This window comes from Caretta caretta, chromosome 11 (assembly GCF_965140235.1).
Source record: "Caretta caretta isolate rCarCar2 chromosome 11, rCarCar1.hap1, whole genome shotgun sequence".
Lineage (NCBI taxonomy): Eukaryota > Metazoa > Chordata > Testudines > Cheloniidae > Caretta > Caretta caretta.
Genome location: NC_134216.1, coordinates 3,847,667 through 3,872,164, shown reverse-complemented (window position 1 = coordinate 3,872,164; position 24,498 = coordinate 3,847,667). Strand labels below are relative to the sequence as shown.

At 45.1% G+C, this 24,498-nt stretch overlaps 1 long non-coding RNA gene across 1 annotated transcript; it reads left to right on the top strand.

Annotated features, from left to right (window-relative positions):
* Nucleotides 1-1,598: 1,598 nt before the first annotated feature.
* On the top strand, nt 1,599-24,227 carry LOC142068442 (uncharacterized). The gene is made up of 3 exons (XR_012664273.1): nt 1,599-1,638; nt 23,484-23,646; nt 24,129-24,227. It is a non-coding gene; the product is annotated as an uncharacterized LOC142068442 (long non-coding RNA).
* Nucleotides 24,228-24,498: the final 271 nt, after the last annotated feature.

Here is a 24,498-nt window from a genome sequence, read left to right as displayed (position 1 = left end):
TCAGACCGTCAAGGCGGTGTTGTCAGGCCGATTATTCCTGATCGGTGCTTTGTCTCAATGGTGGATTAAAGAGTGAAATGTTATCCTGTTTAATATTTTAACCGTGTGGGCTGCAATTTCATGGGCAATTATACGCGAAGGGAAGGATTCATCCAGCCAATCACAGCCCCAAAGACCACGATTTCCTGACAGTACATTTTACGGAGCTGTCCGTAGGCGGTCCTATCGCTGCATTCCTGCACACGCCTCACCCCGGTGACCGCACTGAGCCCCCACCAAGCTGCAGAATCTCAGCTCAGGATGTCGGGGAGGGGGCGTAAGAGGAACCCATACCTGCAGGGATAGGAACAGGAGTGGAAATACCCAGCGCAGCCTCCATAGCCCTAAAGTCCAGCCTTAGAGGGGTGTTCGCTGCATGTTGGGAGCGGCACACAGGAAGCCATCTGCAGTGCATAACAGCAACCACTTCACTGACCCTACCAATGGCCAGTGCGACATATTTTTATCTGCCTGGGGAGGGTGCTCTTTCTACATTTCTACAGACATCTTTGTGGTATGGAGCATGAGCGTAGCAATAGAGATGGAGGGGCTGGAGCACATGACTTATGAGGAGAGGCTGAGGGAACTGGGATTGTTTAGTCTGCAGAAGAGAAGAATGAGGTGGGATTTGATAGTGGCTTTCAACTACCTGAGAGGGGGTTCCTAAGAGGATGGATCTAGACTGTTCTCAGTGGGAGCTGACGACAGAACAAGGAGTAATAGTCTCAAGTTGCAGTGGGGGAGGTTTAGGTTGGATATTAGGAAAAACTTTTTCACTAGGAGAGTGATGAAGCACTGGAATGGGTTATCTAGGGAGGTGGTGGAATCTTTTAAGGCCCGGCTTGACAAAGCCCTGGCTGGGATGATTTAGTTGGGGATTGGTCCTGCTTTGAGCTGGACTAGATGACCTCCTGAAGTCCCTTCCAACCCTGATATTCTATGATTCTATGAAAGACTGGGCGTGCCACACAGTGGTGAATCCTCGGGCCTTGCCCATCCCTCAGACTGTACAGCCTTCTAGCAAGCAGGGTGCGTAAACCCCACTGAGGCCCCGCCGGCCTCCCTTGTTCTGTGGATCAGCAGCAATTTCCAGTTCCCAAAGGCTCTCTGCAGCAGAGGTCAAGACAGTGCTTAGTCCTTAATCATCTATGCCCTATCCCCCAGCAACATACCACTGGGTTTTTGGTTTGGATGGAACACTACAAGCCTCTTTGGCACTGTAATGGGGTGAGCTTTCTTCAGCCTTTTAAGGCAATCACCCAGGTGATCAGGATCAGCTGGGGGAGGGAAAGGGGTCGCTAATCTGACACAGGTCCAGCTGAGCTCAGCTACCTTTAAAGGCTGGCCAACCTGAGAGAGGTGTATTCTGCAAGCGCAGGCTCGTTCATTCTCACTGGTGTCGTGATTAGTAACTGCTAACACCGGTGTCTTGGCGGGGTTCCAACTTACTAACTTCATTCTACTTCTCTAAACTCCCCCTGCAGTTTGCTTTGGAGTTTGTGGTCTTCACTTCCTGACCTGTCCCATGGAAGAGCGTTGCTGTGTGCTGCTAAACAGCTGCTGTGTTCCACCCTACCCGTGACAGCGGTTCATCAGTGGGTAAAGTGATATCTGCATACAAAGGCTTTCTAAAGCCCTTTGGCATGAAAGGCATAAATGTTAGATGTTGTTGAAGTGTCAAATTCTGAAGGTTTAATCAGGCAGAACACACACTTGAGCCAAGGGGGATTTGGCTTAAGGAAGGGATAGAGGATTTGACTGTAAGTCAAATTATTAATAAAATGATGTTTTATTAGTAATAACAATGTTAACACCAAATGAACATAATTTGTGCTGTATACAGAGGCCTCTCCCACTGCTAAAATGAAGATAGAGGATGGTTTGTATAATTAAAATGGGGGGAAATGTCTCCATATTTAGTAGAAAATATATTGGAAAACACAGGTCCCCTCAGTTTTATATATAAAAATAAATATGAAGCTGAAGATAAGAACTCTTTGATCTTTACTCTGGCACCTGCAAACTCATAAACCAGCTTAGATAAAGTAGCAGGTATGCTGGCTCCATAGTTAAGTTCCAAGCCATTCATAATGATCAAGGTCAGGAAAGCCAAGTTGTACTGAAATAAGCATGATACAAAGGTAGTGGGGGAAAATGAATTTCCTGGACACTTAAATCCCTGGAATTCATCCTTTCCAAGAGGCTGTGTCCTGACAACTCTGCTTTCTCAGGGAAAGAGAGTGATGTATAAAGAGATTCAGTGTAACCCCTCTGTGTTTTTTAAAGGTAGTGAATAAATATAACCAGTTGAGCTAATGATTTCAACGTGGTTTGTAAGTACAGTATCTCATTTATCCATCATTCAACACTATTCAAACGTTGGCACATCCTGTTTTCGAATCACTTTGCATAATGCAATGTATGTAATCTTTCCGTTCATTTGAATGTAAATGCTGGTGCAAACCCAACATTAATGATAATTTATAGGCTCTACTTGCTGATAAGTGAAGCGCTGGTAAATGATACTTATTCCTAAACGATGCTTTGTACTGTCTATATTTATGTATGTGTAAACTGAAGAATGACATCATGTGTGGAAGAGAAGCTACATTTTTAATGCACGAGACAACCTGGGGAAGTTTAACCTGTTCTTTGCCACATCTACAATGATATCACAGAGAGACTGTGATGACAGCAGCTTAATTAGGTTACAAATAAGAGCACTATCGCTCAATTTTTCAGTTACTAGAGCTACTGTAAAGTTGATTTGCCTTTAAGATCTATAGGGCAGAGACTGGTTTCAGAGTAGCAGCCGTGTTAGTCTGTATTCGCAAAAAGAAAAGAACTTGTGGCACCTTAGAGACTAACCAATTTATTTGAGGGCAGAGACTGTCTTTATGTGTGTGGACAGTGCCTGGCACATTTTGCATGTTACTGGGATAAATAATAAATATGTATGTAATAATATGTATTAAATGGGGCTCACAAGGGTCAGACCTGGGTCATAGAATCCTAGAATAACAGAGTTGGAAGGAACCTCTGGAGGCCATCTAGTCCAACCCCCTGCCCAGAGCAGGACCAATCCCAACTAAATTATCCCAGCGAGGGCTTTGTCAAGCCTGACCTTAAAAACTTCTAAGGAAGGGGATTCCACCACCTCCCTAGGGAACGCATTCCAGTGTTTCACCACCCTCCTACTGAAAAAGTCTTTCCTAATATCCAACCTAAACCTCCTCCACTGCAACTTGAGACCATTACTCCTTGTCCTGTCATCTGCTATCACTGAGAATAGTCTAGATCCTTCCTCTTTGGATCCACCTTTCAGTTAGTTGAAAGCAGCTATCAAATCCCCCCTCATTCTTCTCTTCCGCAGACGAAACAATCCCAGTTCCCCCAGCCTCTCCTCATAACTCATGTGTTCCAGTCCTCCAATCATTTTTGTTGCCCTTCGCTGGACTCTCTCCAATTTTTCCACATCCTTCTTGTAGTGTGGGGTCCAAAACTGGACACAGTACTCCAGATAAGACCTCACCAATGTCGAATAGAGGGGAACGATCACATCCCTCGATCTGCTGGCAATGCCCCTACTTATACACCCCAAAATGCCATTGGCCTTCTTGGCAACAAGGGCACACTGTCGACTCCTATCCAGCTTCTCGTCCACTGTCACCCCTAGGTCCTTCTCTGCAGAACTGCTGCCTAGCCATTCGGTCCCTAGTCTGTAGCGGTGCATTGGATTCTTCCGTCCTAAGTGCAGGACTCTGCACTTGTCCTTGTTGAACCTCATCAGATTTCTTTTGGCCCAATCCTCCAATTTGTCTAGGTCCCTCTGTACCCTACCCCTACCCTCCAGCATATCTACCAGTCCTCCCAGTTTAGTGTCACCCGCAAACTTACTGAGGGTGCAATCCATACCACCCTCCAGATCATTAATGAAGATATTGAACAAAACCGGCCCCAGGACCGACCCTTGGGGCTCTCCGCTAGATACCGGCTGCCAACTAGACATGGAGCCATTGATCGCTACCCATTGAGCCCGACAATCTAGCCAACTTTCTACCCACCTTGTAGTCCATCCATCTTTAACTTGCTGACAAGAATACTGTGGGAGACCATGTCAAAAGCTTTGCAAAAGTCAAGGAACAACACGTCCACTGCTTTCCCTTCATCCGCAGAACCAGTTATCTCATCATAGAAGGCAATTAGGTTAGTCAGGCATGACTTGCCCTTGGTGAATCCATGCTGACTATTCCTGATCACTTTCCTCTCCTCTAAGTGCTTCAGAATTGATTCCTTGAGGACCTGCTCCATGATTTTTCCGGGGACTGAGGTGAGGCTGACCAGCCTGTAGTTCCCAGGATCATCCTTCTTCCCTTTTTTAAAGATGGGCACTACATTAGCCTTTTTCCAATCTTCTGGGACTTCCCCCGATCGCCATGAGTTTTCGAAGATAATGGCCAATGGCTCTGCAATCACATCCGCCAATTCCTTTAGCACTCTTGGATGCAACGCATCCGGCCCCATGGACTTGTGCTCGTCCAGCTTTTCTAAATAGTCCTGAACCACTTCTTCCTTCACAGAGGGCTGGCCACCTCCTCCCCATGCTGTGCTGCCCAGTGCAGTAGTCTGGGAGCTGACTTGTTCATGAAGACAGAGGCAAAAAAAGCATTGAGTACATTAGCTTTTTCCACATCCTCTGTCACTAGGTTGCCTCCCTCATTTAGTAAGGGGCCCACACTTTCCTTGGCTTTCTTCTTATTGCCAACATAGCTGAAGAAACCCTTCTTGTTACTCTTAACATCCCTCACTAGCTGCAACTCCAGGTGTGATTTAGCCTTCCTGATTCCATTCCTACATGCCCGAGCAATATTTATATACTCATCCCTGATCATTTGTCCAATCTTCCACTTCTTGTAAGCCTCTTTTTTGTGCTTAAGATCAGCAAGGATTTCATTGTTAAGCCAAGCTGGTAGCCTGCCATATTTATTATTCTTTCTACACATGCTCTGGGTCTGCTACTAGTCATTATCCACTTGGACAGCAGAGTGGAGAGCATGCTTATAAAATTTGTGGATGACAGCAAGCTGGGCGGGGCCTTCAAGGACAGGATTAGAATTAAAAATGACCTTGACAAATTAGAGAATTTGTCTGAAATCAACTAGATGAAATTTAACAAAGACAAGTGCAAAATACTTCAGTTAGGAAGGGAAAATCAAATGCACAGCCACACAATGGGCAATAACTAGCTTGGTGGGTCAGCCTGCTGAAAAAGATCTGGGGATCACAAATTGAATATGAGTCAATCATGTGATGTGGTTGTGAAAAAGGCAAATGCCACTCTGGGGAATACTAACAGGAGTGTAGCATGTAAGACAGGGGAAGTAATTGTCCAGCTCTACTTGGCATCGATGAGGCCTCAGATGGAGTATTGTGTTCAATTCTGGGCATCACACTTTAGGAAAGATGTGAACAAACTGGAGTGAGTCCAGAAGAGAGCAATAAAGATGATAAAAGGTTTAGAAAACCTGACCTATGAGGAAAGGTTAAAAAATCTGGGCATGTTTAGTCTTGAGAAAAGAAGACCTGCTGCTCACAAACCGGGTAGAATTAGTGGGGGAAGCAAAAGTGGATGGGAATCTGGGAGGCAATGACCATGAGTTGGTTGAGTTCAGGATCCTGACGCAGGGAAGAAAGGTAAGCAGCAGGATACGGACCCTGGACTTCAGGAAAGCAGACTTTGACTCCCTCAGGGAACGGATGGCCAGGATCCCCTGGGGGACTAACTTGAAGGGGAAAGGAGTCCAGGAGAGCTGGCTGTATTTCAAGGAATCCCTGTTGAGGTTACAGGGACAAACCATCCCAATGAGTCGAAAGAATAGTAAATATGGCAGGCGACCAGCTTGGCTTAATGGTGAAATCCTAGAGGATCTTAAACATAAAAAAGAAGCTTACAAGAAGTGGAAGGTTGGACATATGACCAGGGAAGAGTATAAAAATATTGCTTGGGCATGTAGGAATGATATCAGGAGGGCCAAATCGCACCTGGAGCTGCAGCTAGCCAGAGATGTTAAGAGTAACAAGAAGGGTTTCTTCAGGTATGTTGGCAACAAGAAGAAAGCCAAGGAAAGTGTGGGCCCCTTACTGAATGAGGGAGGCAACCTAGTGACAGAGGATGTGGAAAAAGCTAATGTGCTCAATGCTTTTTTTGCCTCTGTTTTCACGAACAAGGTCAGCTCCCAGACTGCTGCGCTGGGCATCACAAAATGGGGAAGAGATGGCCAGCCCTCTGTGGAGATAGAGGTGGTTAGGGACTATTTAGAAAAGCTGGACGTGCACAAGTCCATGGGGCCGGACGAGTTGCATCCGAGAGTGCTGAAGGAATTGGCGGCTGTGATTGCAGAGCCATTGGCCATTATCTTTGAAAACTCGTGGCGAACCGGGGAAGTCCCGGATGACTGGAAAAAGGCTAATGTAGTGCCAATCTTTAAAAAAGGGAAGAAGGAGGATCCTGGGAACTACAGGCCAGTCAGCCTCACCTCAGTCCCTGGAAAAATCATGGAGCAGGTCCTCAAAGAATCAATTCTGAAGCACTTGCATGAGAGGAAAGTGATCAGGAACAGCCAGCATGGATTCACCAAGGGAAGGTCATGCCTGACTAATCTAATCACCTTTTATGATGAGATTACTGGTTCTGTGGATGAAGGGAAAGCAGTGGATGTATTGTTTCTTGACTTCAGCAAAGCTTTTGACACAGTCTCCCACAGTATTCTTGTCAGCAAGTTAAGGAAGTATGGGCTGGATGAATGCACTATAAGGTGGGTAGAAAGCTGGCTAGATTGTCGGGCTCAAGGGGTAGTGATCAATGGCTCCATGTCTAGATGGCAGCCGGTATCAAGTGGAGTGCCCCAAGGGTCAGTCCTGGGGCCGGTTTTGTTCAATATCTTCATAAATGATCTGGAGGATGGTGTGTATTGCACTCTCAGCAAATTTGCGGATGATACTAAACTGGGAGGAGTGGTAGATACGCTGGAGGGGAGGGATAGGATACAGAAGGACCTAGACAAATTGGAGGATTGGGCCAAAAGAAATCTGATGAGGTTCAATAAGGATAAGTGCAGGGTCCTGCACTTAGGACGGAAGAACCCAATGCACAGCTACAGACTAGGGACCGAATGGCTAGGCAGCAGTTCTGCGGAAAAGGACCTAGGGGTGACAGTGGACGAGAAGCTGGATAGGAGTCAGCAGTGTGCCCTTGTTGCCAAGAAGGCCAATGGCATTTTGGGATGTATAAGTAGGGGCATAGCGAGCAGATCGAGGGACGTGATCGTTCCTCTCTATTCGACATTGGTGAGGCCTCATCTGGAGTACTGTGTCCAGTTTTGGGTCCCACACTACAAGAAGGATGTGGATAAATTGGAGAGAGTCCAGCGAAGGGCAACAAAAATGATTAGGGGTCTGGAACACATGACTTATGAGGAGAGGCTGAGGGAGCTGGGATTGTTTAGCCTGCAGAAGAGAAGAATGAGGGGGGATTTGATAGCTGCTTTCAACTACCTGAAAGGGGGTTCCAAAGAGGATGGCTCTAGACTGTTCTCAATGGTAGCAGATGACAGAACGAGGAGTAATGGTCTCAAGTTGCAGTGGGGGAGGTTTAGATTGGATCTTAGGAAAAACTTTTTCACTAAGAGGGTGGTGAAACACTGGAATGCGTTACCTAGGGAGGTGGTAGAATCTCCTTCCTTAGAGGTTTTTAAGGTCAGGCTTGACAAAGTCCTGGCTGGGATGATTTAACTGGGAATTGGTCCTGCTTCGAGCAGGGGGTTGGACTAGATGACCTTCTGGGGTCCCTTCCAACCCTGATATTCTATGATTCTATGATAAGACTGAGTGAGGATCTGGTAACTGTCTTCAAATATGTTAAGGGCTGTGCTAAAGAGGACGGTGATAAATTGTCTCCAGATCCACTGTTGGTAGGACAAGAAGTAATGGACTTAATCTACAGCAAGGGAGATTTAGGTTAGATAACAGGAAAAACTTTCTGACCGCACCACTTCCAGCAGCTCCCATTGGCCTGGAGCAGCGAACCGCGGCCACTGGGAGCCGGCCGAACCTGCGGACACGGCAGGTAAACAAACCGGACCGGCCCGGACCGCCAGGGGCTTTCCCAGCACAAGCGGTGGAACAAGTTTGGAAACCACTGGTCTAGACTGATCTCCTCCCCCAAAATAATTATTAGAACTGATCTTTTAGGAAAACAACCAATCTTGATTTAAAAATAGTCAGTAATGGAGAATCCACCCTCCCAAACACACACCAGGTAAATTGTTCATTACCCTAACTGTCAAAAATGTAAGCCGTATTTCTAGTCTCAGTTTGTCTGGCTTCAACTTCCAGCTATTAGATCGTGTTAGACCTTTCTCTGATAGATTAAAGAGCCCATTATTAAATATTTGTTTCCCATGTACACACTTATAGACTGTGATCAAGTCACCCTTTAACCTTCTCTTTGTTAAGATCTCTAAGATTGAAAGAGTTCAATCTATCACTATAAGGAATGTTTTCTAATCCTTTAATTCTCATGGCTCTTCCCTGAACCCTCTCCAATTAATATATCAACATTCTTCTTGTGGGCACCAGAACTGGATACAGGATTCCAGTAGTGGTTGCAGCAGTGCCAAATACAGAGATAAAGTAACCTGTCTGCTCCTGCTCGAGATTCCCCTGTTGTGCATCCTAGCATCCCATTAGCTCTTTTGGTCACACCGTCACACCGGGAGCTCATGTGCAGCTGGTCATCCACCACAACCCCCAAATCTTTTTCAGAGTCCCTCATCCTATCTATATGGCCTGTGTTCTTTGTTCCTAGCTGTACACTTGTATATTTAGCCGTACTAAAACACATATTGTTTGCTTGAGCCAAGTTTACCAAGCGATCCAGACGGCTCTGGATCAATGACCTGACCTCTTCCTTATTTACTATCCTCCCCCCGCCCCCCACTTTTTGGGTCATCTGCTAACTTTATCAGTGATGATTTTGTGTTTTCTTCTAGATCACTGATGAAAACGTTAAATAGCTTAGAGCCAAGAACCCCACTGCGGGACGCAATTGAAAACACACTTGCTTGATGATGGTACCCCATGACATTTTGATTAAAAAACTAGAATGATATAAAATGAACATGGCACACATTAGATGGATTAAAAGATGGCGAATGGATAGGCCTCAAAAGTAACTGTAAATGAGGAATCAAACACCTTACAGAAGCATATTATGTTAACAGTAATACCTTTATCAACCAAATTTGTAATCCCATGAAAAAAAGATAGCAAGTGAGTTTAACAGAATCTATTTTCCATAACCCCATGTTGATCTGCATTAATTACATTACCTTCCTTTAATTTTTGTATTAATCAAGTCCCCTATCAGCTGCTCCTTTATCTTGCCAGTGGTTGATGTCAGGCCTATAATTACCCGGATCATCCTGTTTACCCTTTTATAAAATTGGCACAACATTCGCTTTCTTTAAGTCTTCTGGATCTTCCCCAGTGTTCCAAGACTTATTGGAAATTAACATTAACAGTCCAGTGAGCTCCTCAGCTAGCTCTTTTAAAACTCTTGGATGTAAGTTATCTGGACCTACTGATTTAAAAAGTCTAATTTTACTAGCTTGTATTCAACATCCTCCAGAGATACTAGTGGAATGGCAAGAATGTTATCATCATCATAGGATGTGACTATATCTTATGTTTTTCCCCAAATACAGAACAGAAATATTTATTGTACACGTCTGCCTTTTCTGCCATATTATTGACAATTCTACCATATCCATCAAGTAAGGGATGAATACCATTATTTGGATTCTTTTTGTTCCTAATGTATTTTAAAAACTCCTTCTTATTGTCCTTAACTCTGCTAGCCATAGATTCCTCCATGTGTCCCTTGGCTTCCATTATCAGTTTTCTATAGTTCACAACTTCTGCTTATATTGATTACTATCATCCTCCTCTTTCTTCCATTTGTTATATATTATTTTTTGCTTTTGCATAGCTGCCTTTGCTTCCCCTCTAAACCAGGTCAGATTTTTAGCCATCACAACCTTCTTTTTCAGTTGTGGGGTTGTGGTGTTCTGAAGTGATTCTCAATTATCATTCACATTTCTCTGACTAAATTCTTCCTCCCAGCTGATCTGGCTCATAATTATTTTCAGTTTTGTGCAACTGGCCCTATTAAAGCACCAAGTACATATACATACATATATACGTATTACTGGTCTGGACTTTATTCTGCTTGCTCATTAATAATGGAATCAAGTTATGATCACTTGTACCTAAACTACCATAAATTTTAAGTTCTGTGATCAGTTTCTCTTATTTGTTGGGACAAAGTCTAATAAAGAACCCTCCCTGTGTTGGCTTTTTGAGTTAGAAAATGGTCATCTTCAGTGTTTAGTACTGGCAGCATGAGATCTCCAGCATATGTCACTCCAGATAAGCTCTGGAATAGGCTACCAAGAGAAGTTGTGATCCCTGTCATTGGAGGTTTTAAGGAACAGGTTTGACAAACACTTGTCAAGGAGGGCCTAGGTTTACTTGTTCCTGCCTCAGTGCAGAGGGTGGGACTTCAAGACCCCTCAAGGTGCCTTCCAGCCCTACTTTTCTATGATTCTATGAATACTAACAATAAATAGTGCCCTGTTCCATGAGTGAGAGAGAGAGATGAAAATTCTTCCCCTGTTACATTGCATGCTATTGAGTAAAACATTCAGGAATCAGGTTTGTTAGGAGCAAAAGCACAACACTTTGTATTGTATTAATTGCTGGAACACGCTGCTCATACGGAGTCTGCTCAGTGTTCTGGATTCTGCTTGTTCACACTGGGCATGCCTGTGATGGGGTGTACTCCCCTCACTGGACCCACGCAAGAGCTCAATTAGGCCAGGTGGGCCCAATCAGCTAATTAGGCAGCAAAGGGGGGAGCTTTATGCTGGAGGCGGCTAATTAGAGGAAAACGCACCTGTGAGGGACAGGCCCAGCTTCTACAAAAAGATAGGGAATTAGAAGCGGAGGAGGTGACAAGGAGAAGTCTGCAGTCTCTCCCTGGGAGAAGGGGAGGAGCATTTGGGAGGGCTGCAGAGATGAGTTGCCTAAAGTTACCCCCGGGAAGAATGGGTGAAGAGACGGGCCAACCTAGAAGAGTGGGGAGGGCCAGTAGGTAGGGAAGCAGCTCGGGGAAAGGCATCAAGGTGCTGGGAACGGGTGCGGCTGTTGTGTAGATCCCCGAACTGGGACCCGGAGTAGCAGGTGGGCCCGGGTTGCCCTGCCAGCCACTGTGGGAGTGGCACTGTGGGGCAGTGAGTGGGAAGACTGCCTGGGTCGCTGCAAGAGTGACAGGGACTTGGAAGGACCTGGCTGGAGAGGCTGCCGCAGTTCCTGGAGCGAGAGGGGCTGCCAGAGAGACAACGTGCAACTGCTGGAAGTGGCGTCGGTTTGACTGAGCTGATCTCCCGAGCCATCCAGCGGGGAGCAGAGCAACACCGTCACAATGCCCGGAGTCTTAACAGGGCCCTGCCATGCTGATATTACACAACCCTATTTGCAGGGTTAGTAACTTGAAGCCTCGCCTATCCTTACCAGGTGGGCTGCAGTCAGTGAGGCGATCAACAAGTTGCCATGCTGGCCCCAAAGCCCTTCACACAGGCACATGGTGTAAGCGAAGGGGACGAGTGGCTCAACAAGAACAGAAGCCATCTGCTCAGGAGAGCGTACCTACTACACCATGTTCCCTATGACAAATGCAACCAGACAGCTAATATCCCGGCTGAGTGCCCCAGCAGACTGGGGCAGAGGAACGAGAGAATCATCTTGCATGGTCTGAATCACCCTCTCCTGTCTGCAGAACCCAGCTGCTGTCTATGCTCCCGCTAACGCACTCAGTTCTGGGGACCACGGTACTAGGACAGCATTGACAAAAGTGGAGGGAGTTCAGGGAATTAGGAGGCTGAAGGGACTGAGTAGAGGGAAAGATTAAAATAATTAATGAAAACATCCTGCAGGGCGAAGTGGGGGTGAGCTGGTGACTTGGGTATCAGTCTGCAGATATCTGAAGCTTTTCGTAATCTTTTCCTAGAATGGTGTTCTGAGAGAGTGGAGGAGCCAGACGCATGCTTGTGTAGTTAGCAAGTACCCCTTGAGTATGAGCATGAGATTATTGCTGCGGGACCTGAATCCAGACTTCACTACTTCCCCAAGCCCTGCCAGGAAGGTTCCAGTGACAATGGGATGAGAATGATGTCGCACTCTGCCAGAGCTGCACAACATTTGCTGATTTGCGTTTTGCAAGGGTTTTGGCTTTGAGATAGTCGTGCAGTTCTGCTCTAATTTTGCAGTGACTCAGATCAGGATTGGAGGGATGTCTTTCAAGCGTGCTCCAGCTCAATCAAAAACTTTGCGCTAGATGCTGGAATCATGGGTGAAATTCTCTGGACTGCATTTTGCAAGAGATCAGACTGGTTTCTCATAGTGGTCCCTTCTGGTCACTGACTCTATACATCTGTGAAATTTCAGAGATGTTTGAAATGGAGTCTTTCTTCTGCTCATTAGAAAGAAAGGGTCAGGCTGTAGTTGTGAAGGTTAGATCCAGAACTGACCTTCCTAAGGGGATTTTCATTCCCATGAGATTCTAGTTGGCTGGGATATCCAGCTATTAATTAACACTATCATTTGAAATTGGTTATATGCATACCTGTGACATGTTGGCTGCTTTCCAGACATTCAGCAAGCAATGTTCCTTGTCCTGAGGAGCTGAGAATGCTAGGAGGCAATCCCCCACAAAGTTTGGGGTGTCTAGATTTGGGAGTTTGGCTCTAGTCTATTTTGGCTGGAAGGGGCACAAAAGGGGGGTTGGCAAAACCTCATTGGTTGGGATTTTCACCAACGCAATAGGAAATCATGCAGAGAGCTGGATTTGATAGCTCTTGTTTTATAAAAAAAAAAAAAAAAACCCAAAGTTTGGGCTCTTCAGATAGTTGCTTTCTACTTTGGTCAAAGGTTTGGCCAAACTAAAATTATGAACCCCTTCCCCAGCCCCATTCAGCCCCATTTCTGATAATATAAAAACCAATGTGCTGTTGAACCAAACGAAATATAAATATGAAAAACCTAGTTACAAAAGCAGGTCTTTGTGCCACGTAGCAGATGGATTTTCACTTACCTTTCACATGCTTTCCATAATTGCTCTTGCCACATCAGCTAAGTACCTGGTCTTTCTGTGTTTAAACTAGTTGTGGGTAAGTCTGCCAAAGGCTCAGAGGATTAGTTTGCTCCAGCATCCAAGTGTTCAGATGCTTATCCAAAGCTTAGCTAAGTTTCCAGAGGTTTCCTCCTTTGCCTCTCCCTGATCTTCCTACACATGATCCCAAATCCTTGCGCCATTAACATCAATGGGTGCTTTACCATTGACTTTGGTGGGACCAAGATTTGACATTATGTTATCAAATACAAAATATTAATGCAATATTATTAGTAAAGTTGTGCCTTGCTCTTGGATCCAGACTAACCCAAAGTTTTGATCCGGGGTTTTGGTCTGGTCCATTATAGAGATGGGCCTGAGCAGCAAAGTTCAAATCTGGATCTGAATTCTCCCAGATTTCAGGGCAGTTCCTCTCCAGATTTCTGATTCCCTGTTGAGCCTCCCTACTCTCACTCTTGTGCTACTGGACCACTCAGCCATCTTGTTTCCTCCCCATCTTTCTGGATAACTAATAAAGCAACCAAAATGGAACTTTACCAAACGTCCTGACTAAATTCATCATCCAGGTGAGAAATAACAGGAACCTGTGCCTTCATCAGGGAATTTTTTGAGAGAGCCATAAATGCTTAAAAATAGAAGTGGAGCCACATAAGGACAGGCGAATAGTAGTGGAAGTAAAAGATATTAGCATGGATACCAGCAAGTATCCATCAAAATTTGCTTCTGTGCCTCCATCCCCATCATCTTGGTTGTTGCATCTATACCTGAAACTAGGGGTTAGAATGAAAAGGCCAGAACAGTAGCACGGCTGGGAAAATCTGCGCCTTTTTGATACAAATGACTGGCCTTCCAACTTTTGCAGGCCGCATCCCTGTGTGACCTCTTCATACACAGGCTAGTACAAATCCACAAACACATTGGAAACCTGGCTGCCTCTCCTGATGCAATGAAAAATATATTTTAAACAAATACATACAAATTAGAGAGGAAGCAAAATTGCTGTTTTTTGGCTTCCTTTTAAATTTCCACTTAAGTTTTCAGGTTCGTCTTCCCAACAACGCTGGGACTGGAAGCTGATTTCTCTATGGAAAATGGACTGTTGCTTGCTACACCATCTTTTTAATGATCACTGGTTTGGAGCTGTTTGTTTTTCAAATACCTTAATTGTATGGTCTACCCAGAAGTGTTCAGCACTCAAAATTATATCTCAGAGCTAAGTGCAACCAGATGGAAAGAGAAGAAGTCAGTTTAAAAGGACTTAACAAACCTCCCCTCCTCCCTGATCCCCCAAACTCCCCCATATAAACAAATTATAAATTCCCCATGTGGTTGGGTTGATCATTGGTTAATAGCATAATGATTTGTCCTGCAGAAGGGTGCAAATTGTCTGGGTTTATATTTATCAGAAGAAAGAGAGGTTTTCAAAGACAACTCTGACGTATTAATAGCAGGCGAGCTGTGGAACTGGTATAAACACGGCTGCTCCTAGCTTTGGGGAAATATAAAACCCTTTTCAGAGGCAAAGTTTTTCTTTGAGTTTTTCTTGTGAGAAACTTACCCGGGGCACTTGGTTTTCATTAGCAGTTACTTTTCCTGTTAGAAGACAGTGATTCTTTGCCCCTTGTCTGTGCTCTCAGTTGGATTAAATTACCTGTTTTATAATTCAGAGAGAAATGGAAGAACATGAGGTGTCATAAGGGACATAATTTGTCCTGGAGAAAGACATACAGTGCCAAATATTGGATTCACATGGGCTATTTAATGAAACATATACACGCACAACAGAGCCAGTCTTATCCTCTGGAATCCATCTGCCAGCGTACACGATTTTGTTCTTTCCTCTTTGAGAAGTTTTGGAGGTTGTTCTGGGGAGGGGGGGGGGGAGAGGGGGCAGTGACCCAGTGGCCATCTTGTGTACGGTTCTGCAATGCTCTATTTTGTCCCCCTAGTCAGCTTGCCTGTGAGGAGACAGCAAGGCACGGGGGATGTGGTGCCATAAGATGTCACAGAACATGCTGCTCTGTCTCCTTGTTATCCAGGGGGTCAATTCTGAGCTATGAAATCCCTTATGGCTTGGATCTGTGCTAACTCAGACCTCTTCTCTCTTGAGGTGGCACCAGCTGAGCCCAGCTGGGTTCAGGAGCTACCACGCCTTAGAGTTAAATGTCTGGGTGCTGATGATAGGATTTGTCAGGGAGGGCCTGTGAACTTACTTCCCTTGTTTGAGAACCTGAGTTGGTTGACCTTTAAGGTAGGGCATGAAGCCTTGTTGTTTCCTCCTGGATGTGCTAGAGAAGGGGTTGGGAAAGCTTTCTCAGGGAGGTTTTTTGTGCCCTTGGCAAAAGAGGTGGAAATTTACAGGCCCTGATTCTGAGCTTGCTCACCCCAGTTTGACACCACTCGCTCTGCACAGAGATTGGTGATTGAAACTGATGTACGTGAAGCATGAATTAGGCTCTTTCTTTGCACTGGATTTAGTACATACCCTCTTCCCTCCCTCCCTCCCACAACTATGACAGGCAGCTTCCTCTTTGCAAAGCCAGAAATAAATAAATCCTTTACAAAAGAAGTCGCCTCGAGCCAGAGTCATCTTCAGGGTTCACATTTAAATATACACATGGGCAGAGGCGACAGTGAAAAACGCCCAACCTATGAAGGCAGCCACGCAAAGAGCTTGTGACCCTATGGATGTACCTCAAAAGTTCTGGACATGGCTGGCCAGACTCTGCCATCATTACTTCAAAGGAGGTCATTGCCCGACTAACAGCTCAGTAATGACTGAGAAAGAAATGGATCTGGAGCAGCTTGATTGAGACGGGTTTTGGCAGGTAAATTAGGGCCCCACATTTGGTTTTATTAAAGCCAATTTGCAAATGTAAGCAGAGTCAGGGTGAGCTCTACCCTGACATCCGGTGACGAGTCATGGTGGGTTGTGGAAAAGAACGTTAGGGGCTGATCTCATTTGCATAGGCACACCCACCCTGCCTAGATGGTCACTTTGGCTGCTGTAGGAGCCCCAGTTTCTCTGTTATTGGGGCAGGAATAAATTGTTATTATCCTGATTATGTGAATCAAGGACAATGGAACTGTACTTGGCCTTTTGTTATGATGGAGGGACTCACCATCAACTAAGCAGCACTCGCTAGGCAAGGGTCATGGGTTCCAAAAGCTAGTGAATGGAGAGAGGTTGGGGATAGGTATCAATACCTAGTAGTGTGGGCCCTCTGGCGAGGGCCTTACATGCTAATTGTACTTTCTCCTCTCTCCACTGTGGAATATCAGAGCTAGTTTTGATTCTATTAGGAATCTAGTTATAGGCTGCTGAGCTGAATTCACTTTGGGCTAATGGTGCACCAGCACTGAGGCTCCTCTGCTACAAGCTGAAATCACAAAAGAGCTAAACTTACTAAGAGCGGAAATCACTGAGTGTTGTGTTAGGTAGTGGGGGAGCCTGAAGATATATTGCGGAGCAGTTTGCGGGACAGCCGGCAGAGCAGAGCAGCTCTTGGAGCAGAGCAGTTCGCAGGACGGCTGGAGTGGCTCATGGGATGGCTGGCAGAGCAGAGGGGCTGGAGGAGCGGAGCAGTTTGTGGGATGCCTGGACCAGCTCATGGGGACGGCTGGCAGAGCGGAGCGATTTGTGGAGCGGAGTGGAGCCCCATGGAGAAGTGGGGCAATCGGCTTTGGACCACGTAAGGTGCCCCTTAAACCCCCCCCCATCTTCACCCAGGTTGGGAGGTAAAACTCTGCAGATAAACTTTCAAACTCTGGGGCTGCACTGACCAGGGACAGAGACTTTTGGGGTGTTGGACTTTTGGGACTTTGGGTTGCTGGAATAAAGAACCAAAGGGAAAGGACACGCTCCAATTTGCTTGGGGTGGGTTTTTGCTCATGGGTTGTGTTATGAATCCTGTTGGTGGTGTTTCCCCAACATAATGCCACATTGTTTCTCTCTGTTATTAAAAGGCTTTGCTACACTCAGACTCTGTGCTTGCGAGAGGGGAAGAATTGCCTCTTGGAGGCGCCCAGCGGGGCTGGTATATATTTGTCCCAGGTCACTGGGTGGGGGCTTGAGCCGGTTTTGCATTGTGTTATTGGAATGGAACCCCTAGATACCGAACCCGGCCCTTGTTGCTGCCAACTCTGATGGGCAGAAGGGTTACACAAAGGAAAATCAGCAAGGGGCTATGCCCTGGTCTTTATGATGGATAAAGAAGACATGTCAGAAATGCCGGTCTTGTCGAGCTCGCTTTCCTCTCTGGGTGAGTGGGGAAATAGAAGGATTATGACATCACAGGTCACCGAGGAAGTAAAAGTTGAGCAATTGGGAGAGGAAGGGACTTCTATTCAGACTATTAAAAAACTTTCCACAAAGCAGGCAGCAGCAACTCAATTCTCCAACCCACACTCCTCCCTCTTGGTGTGTTTAACCCCTGGCCTATAGGGATTACATCTAGGGATAAGCAAGATGTTCAGGACCCTTTACTTCTCATTTCACTTCCATCAACAAGCAGCCAGTACAGGTACCATGACATCCACTTGCTCATGACCTGGGCAGGAGTCAAACCAGTGACGCTGAAAGGAAAAGATCCAGAATCCAGCTCCTCTCCCCCGAGCCATCCTGCCGTCATTTGGATCACATTCTTTCCCTTTTAAAGTTACACTGGTCTGAAAATGATTAATATTTGGGCCTTGGGAAATGCTAAGCATGAATCAGGAAGACCTGACCCCAGCTGAAGACTGTTTGCAGAATGTTGTTTCTCTTGGGGTATGTCTACACTGTAATTAAACACCCACGGCTGGCTCATGTTAGCTGACTTGAGCTCACGGGGCTAGGGCTATAAAATTGCAGTGTAGACATACAGGTTTGGGCTGGAGCCCAGGCTCTGGGACCCTCCCCCTACATGTGGTCCCAGAGCTTGGGTCCGGCTCAAGCCCAGATATCTACATCACCATTTTTCAGTCCCGCAGCCAGAGCCCTGTGAGTCTCAGTCAGCTGACACAGGCCAGCTGCTGGTGTTTAACTGCAATGTAAACATACCCTTTTATTTCAATGAGTTCAGCTGAAAGGGATGGTGTTTGGGAAGGAGCTGAATAATCTCTGATTGACCAAGAGATTCCACCTTGTCCTCAGTGCTTAAGAGTCCAGGAAAGAGGACAAGGGGGATGTCGGGGAAAGATTGTGAAATTGGCTGACTGCTGTAAAAACCCTGTTTGACATTTTGCTTCCCAATGTAAACACTGGGCTATGGGGCCTGGATTGAGAGCAGGTGCATCATTGTGATTAATCATTTGCAATTGGCTATTATTATTATTATTTTATTTACAGAGAGCCAACATGGAATAAGCACTTTGCAAATAAGTATGGAAACAGGAGGCTGTGTTTAAAAAAAAGATTGAAAAAGATAGCCTTTATTAAAAAACCAAAAATCTGTGCCAAAAACGGTAGGTTTTTTTTAAAAAAAAAAATCATGTTTTCAATGAAATTGGAAAATGGAAAAAAAACCTTTCATTTTTTATTCCCCCCACCCTTTTTCAGTGACAAAATGGAAAGAAGAAAAAGGAGGGAAAGAAGCTGGGGGAAGGGGCAGAGGACAAAGAGGAATAAAAGCCCCAAAATGAACATTTTCAAAACTTAATTTTTTTCAAAAACATTTTTGTGAAAAGTTTTGAATAACTGAAAAATTGTTCCTTCCCAAAACCTGCCTACACAAATGATTTTGGAATATCCCCTGAAAGATCTTTTCCATTTATTGACTAGATCTAAAGAAAACAAGATGTCCACCCTGAGGAGTTTACAATCAAGCATGGAGCAAGATCATTCCAGTTGGATGCCACTGACTTTACTGGATTTACTGCAGAGTTGAATTTGCCCAACAGTTAAGAGTAGAAGGATGGGATGACTCCAGCACATTTTGGGTCAAACACTATAGTCAGCCCTCAAGTAACAACAGGGAGATGACGATGAAAGTTCATAGATACATAGAGTTTAAGGCCAGAAGCATTTATAAGATCATCTAGTCTGACCTTCTGTATAACACAGGTCTTTGCATTTCACCAGTCTGGTTAAAGCATCTTCCAGAAGGCATCAAGGCTTGATTTGAAGAGATGGAGAATCCACCACTTCTCTTGATTATTCCAATGGTTAATCATCCTCAGGGTTAAATGTGTGCCTTATTTATAATTTGAATTTAGCTGGATCCAGTTTCCAGCCACTGGTTATTTTATGCCTTTCTCTGCTAGATTAAAAAGATCTTTAGTACGTGGTATTGTCTCACCATGGAGGTACTTATACACTGTAATCAAGTCATAGAATATCAGGGTTGGAAGGGACCTCAGGAGGTCATCTAGTCCAACCCCCTGCTCAAAGCAGGACCAACACCAACCAAATCATCCCTGCCAGGGCTTTGTCAAGCCTGACCTTAAAAACCTCTAAGGATGGGGATTCCACCGCCTCACTAGGTAACCCATTCCAGTGCTTCACCACCCTCCTAGTGAAATAGTGTTTCCTAATATCCAACCTAGACCTCCCCCACTGCAACTTGAGACCATTGCTCCTTGTTTTCTCATCTGCCACCACTGAAAAGAGCCTAGCTCCATCCTCTTTGGAACCCGCCATCAGGTAGTTGAAGGGTGCTATCAAATCCCCCCTCACTCTTCTCTTCTGCAGACTAAATAAGCCCAGTTCTCTCAGCCTCTCCTCGTAAGGCGTGTGCCCCAGCCCCCTAATCATTTTTGTTGCCCTCCACTGGACTCTCTCCAATTTGTCCACATCCCTTCTGTAGTGGGGGGACCAAAACTGGATGCAGTACTCCAGATGTGGCCACACCAGTGCTGAATAGAGGGGAATAATCACTTTTCTCGATCTGCTGGCAACGCTCCTACTAATGCAGCCCAATATGCCGTTAGGCTTCTTGGCAATGATGGCACACTGTTGACTCATATCCAGCTTCTCATCCACTGTAATCCCCAGGTCCTTTTCTGCAGAACTGCTGCCGAGCCATTCGGTCCCCAGCCTGTAGTAGTGCATGGGATTCTTCCGTCCTAAGTGCAGGACTCTGCACTTGTCCTTGTTGAACCTCATCAGATTTCTTTTAGCCCAATCCTCCAATTTGTCTTGGTCACTCTGGATCCTATCCCTACCTTCCAGCATATCTCCCTCTCCTCCCAGCTAAGTGAGCTCTAAAAGTCAACTCTAAAATGTTCTTTTGAATAAGCTAAACAGATGCACCTCTTTGAATCTCTCACTTTAAGGCATTTCCTCCAGCCTTTAAATAATTATTCTGGCTCTTTTCTGTGTCCTTTTAAATTTTTCAACGTCCTTTTTAAAATGTGGACACCAGAACTGGATGCAGTATTCCAGTATCCGTCTCACCAATGCCGTGTAAAATCATCTCCCTACACCTGCTAACTACTCCCCTCTTTATACATCCAAGGACCACATGAGCTCTTTCTACCCCAGCATCGCACTGGTTGCTCATTTTCAGTTGCTTGTCCACTATGACCCCTACATCCTTTTCAGAGTCACTGCTTTTCAGGATAGATTCTCCTATTCTGTAAATACAGCTTGCATTCTTTGTTCCTAGATACAGGACCTTGCATCTGGCTGTATTAAAACACATTTTATTTCACTAGGCCCAGTTTATTAAGGGATCCAGATTACTCTGTATGACTGCCCTGCCCTCATCATTAATTATCTCTGCATCAAGCTTTGTATCTTCCACACATTTCATTAACAATGATTTTATATTTATTTCCATAGTCGATGAAAATATTGAATAGAGTAAGGCTTCGAACCAATCCTCTGGAACCGCAATAGAAAACCCCCGCATTCTATGATGATTCCCCATTGACAACTACTTTTGGGATCCTCAGACAGACAGTTCTTAGTTCATTTCATGTGTGTTTTATTCATATTACATAGAACTTTTATTTTAATCAGAATATGGGGTGGTACCTAGTCAAACACCTTGCAAAAGTGTGAGCACATTACAACTACGCAGTTACCCTTTTCATCCAAACTTATATTCTCATTAAGGAATGAAATCAGATTTGTTTGACAAGACCTGTTTTCCCTATAACAGTGTTGACTGGCATTAATTAGATTTCTATCCTTTAATTCTTTATTAATTGAATCCCATTTCAGCTTTCACATTATTTCATCTGGGATTGATGTCAGGGCCAATAGTTTTTGTGGGCCATCCCCCTTGTCATTGTTGAGTATTGCTACCACATTAGCACTCTTCCAGTATTCTGGAATTTTCCTGGTATTCCAAGATATAGTAAAAATTAACATCAGCAGACTAGAGATCTTGGCAAGCTCTTTTAGGACTCTTGGATGTAATTATCTATGCCTGCTGATTTTTCAAATATTTATCCCTACTAGATATTTAGCATCCTCCTTAGTTTCTAAAGTATTCATCATCCTCATATGATACAGCACGGCATCCTGCTTCTTTGCAATTAGAGAACAAAAATATTTACTGAACACTTTTTTTCTTTTCTGCATCATTATTAATAACATCATCATCTCCAGCCACCAATGGAGCTTTACAATTGTGATGGGATAGGTATGATTCTGCATGTCCCCTAAGGTTTTCAACGCTTAGGAAAAGAGAAGCCTGGATCTGTTTTTTGTCACTAGGCATAAGGCAATTCTATTAATAGAATCATGGAAATGTAGGGCTGGAAGGGATCTCGAGAGGATGTGTAGTCCAGCCCCCTGTGCTGAGGCAAGTAAACCTAGACCATCCCTGACAGGTCTTTGTCCAACTTCTTCTTAAAAGTCTCCAACGATGGAGATTCCACAACCTCCCTTGGAAGCCAATTCCAGAGCTTAACCATCCTTCTTTTTAGAGCATTTTTCCTAATATCTAACCTAACTCTCTGTCTTGCTATAGATTAAGCCCATTACTTCTTGTCCTGCCCTTCAATGGACATAGAATCATAGAATATCAGGTTTGGAAGGGACCTCAGGAGGTCATCTAGTCCAACCCCCTGCTTAAAGCAGGACCAATCCCCAACTAAATCATCCCAGCCAGGTCTTTGTCAAGCCTGACCTTAAAAACTTCTAAGGAAGGAGATTCTACCACCTCCCTAGGTAACACATTCCAGTGTTTCACCACCCTCCTAGTGAAAAAGTTTTTCCTAATATCCAACCTAAACCTCCCCACTGCAACTTGAGACCATTACTCCCCGTTCTGTTATCCGCTACCACTGAGAACAGTCTAGATCCATCCTCTTTGGAACCCCCTTTCAGGTAGCTGACAGCAGCTATCAAATCCCCCCTCATTCTTCTTTTCCGCAGACTAAACAATCCCAGTTCCCTCAGCCTCTCCTCATAAGTCATGTGTTCCAGTCCCCCAATCATTTTTGAGAGGCTGAGGGAACTGGGATTGTTTAGTCTGCGGAAGAGAAGAATGAGGGGGGATTTGATAGCTGCTTTCAGCTACCTGAAAGGGGGTTCCAAAGAGGATGGCTCTAGACTGTTCTCAGTGGTAGCAGATGACAGAACGAGGAGTAATGGTCTCAAGTTGCAGTGGGGAGGTTTAGGTTGGATATTAGGGAAAACTTTTTCACTGGGAGGGTGGTGAAGCACTGGAATGTGTTACCTAGGGAGGTGGTGGAATCTCCTTCCTTTGAGGTTTAAGGTCAGGCTTGACAAAGCCCTGCCTGGGATGATTTAGTTGGGGATTGGTCCTGCTTTGAGCAGGGAGTTGGACTAGATGACCTCCTGAGGTCCCTTCCAACCCTGATATTCTATGATTTTATGATTTATGCCACCTAGAGATTCCCCTGTGCTGGGGAATCACAGCTGCTTCTTTAGGACAATGTGTCAGCTGTTTTTTGCTGTCTGAGCGTTTCCAAGCAGTCAGGAGTGGGGCTGAGGACCTAGCCTGAGAGCTGTTACTCTCTAAGGGAGAAGGAGCAGGTGTCCCAGGATCCAAGTCTGTCTAGAAGCCTTAAGTGCTTTGCGCACCCAGCTGATCTGATTTTGCAGACACAGTGTTATAAGCCCAAGGGTGGAAATGTAAGAGGCAAGGAGTTCAAAAAGCGAAGTGGCTTCTTCACAGGGTCCGAAGGGTTAAAATAAATGGATTCTTGCAGAGGAAAAAATAAATAAAAAGGGAACGAGTGGGGCAAAGTGGTGCAATCCTCCCTCTGTGTTTTATGCATTAATAATCTGTGCCCTGAGGGTTAGCACCTGCGGCGAGAAGGATGTTATCTCATGAGCAGTCTAGACATGTGAGCTGCAGAGCCCAGAGGTGCTGGCGCCTGGATCTAGCTGGAGAAGACACTCCCTTCGGTGACTCCTATGGGATAAATCCACATGATTTATATTGCAGATGTACATGCAGGTAGGTGAACAGGGGAGAAGGGGAATGGTAACAGAAATGTACGCTGTTGAGTTGGGGTTTTGGGGGATTTTTTTTTAGTTGAAATAAGACGGAAGTACCAGCAGAGCCAAAGACATGCACCATCGGACGCCACTCACTTAACTCTGGAGCTGTCAGAAACTTTGCACTGCCAACTGATAAATCTTGTGGCAAGATAGGGTCATGTTTTGCATGAGTTCAGGCTGAATTTCAAATATCAGCCTGTTTAAGGCTTCTGATGGAAAGCATGCAAGTCTCAATGGGCCAAGTCTGTCGCTGGTGTGATATTTCTCTGAGAATCCACCTTTGCTGGGACAAGGCAGCATAGTCTTAGGCCTGGGAGTCGGGACTCCTGGGTTCCATCCCAGACTCAATCTGTGTCCTTGGGCAGGTCACTCAATCTCTCCAGGCTTTCCTTTAACCATCTGTAAAATGGGCAAAATTATCCTTCTCATATTTTGCAGCTGGAAAGATATCCCTAGTGCAAGACCGTAGCAATTACCGAACCATCAAGTTCATTTGTCACACGATGAAATGTCTGCAAAGAATTATCGAGAAAAGACTTCAGGAGGAGCCAGAGCACTGAGTAAGCCACAATTAATTAGGAGGGTTGTTGCCAGGAAGGTCAACAATGGAAGCCGTGTTTTCAGCCTGAACATTGCAGAAGTACAGGGAGAAACACAAGGAATTCCACTTAGTGTTTGTGGATTTCGAGAAAGCTTATGACAGAGTTTCTATGGAATTGTTATGGTGGTGCCTGCAGCCACATAATCTGCTGGAGACGTATGTTCAGACTATCACAGACACGTAGAAGGGTAGCCACAACAGTAGTGA